We start from the raw sequence: 441 nt of genomic DNA on the forward strand, positions 1-441 counted from the left end.
ATGTGTGAGGCACACATAACTACATATATGTTTAAACCGGCTTTAACTTACAGTAAACCCGTTTTGGTTATTCTTTAAACAAGTGCAAGAAGTTTATTGTTAAATTAGAGAAGCACTCACAGAAGTGCTTATTTAACGCAACAAGTCTTGAAGGACTGAAAGCACCACGTTTTAAAACTGTGGGCAACTTCTTTAAAATAGGGAGACATTAAACTGCTTGAATTGCACTGGCATGCACTGGTTACCATGACAACGACTTGTCACAGGAAGCTCTAACTCCACATAGCACACGCGTCACCTGGTGGTGCCATGTTGTAAACAAACCGGTTAAGCTAACACAAATTAGCATTGTTTCATCTTAGGCTAAGCTACCGAATAGCTTTAACAATTATGGGTTAGCACACTTTACTTGAAGCTTTTAAATACAGCATGTGTGTACGC

This window comes from Sinocyclocheilus anshuiensis, unplaced genomic scaffold, assembly GCF_001515605.1.
Source record: "Sinocyclocheilus anshuiensis isolate Anshui unplaced genomic scaffold, SAMN03320099.WGS_v1.1 scaffold233, whole genome shotgun sequence".
NCBI classification, from domain to species: domain Eukaryota; kingdom Metazoa; phylum Chordata; class Actinopteri; order Cypriniformes; family Cyprinidae; genus Sinocyclocheilus; species Sinocyclocheilus anshuiensis.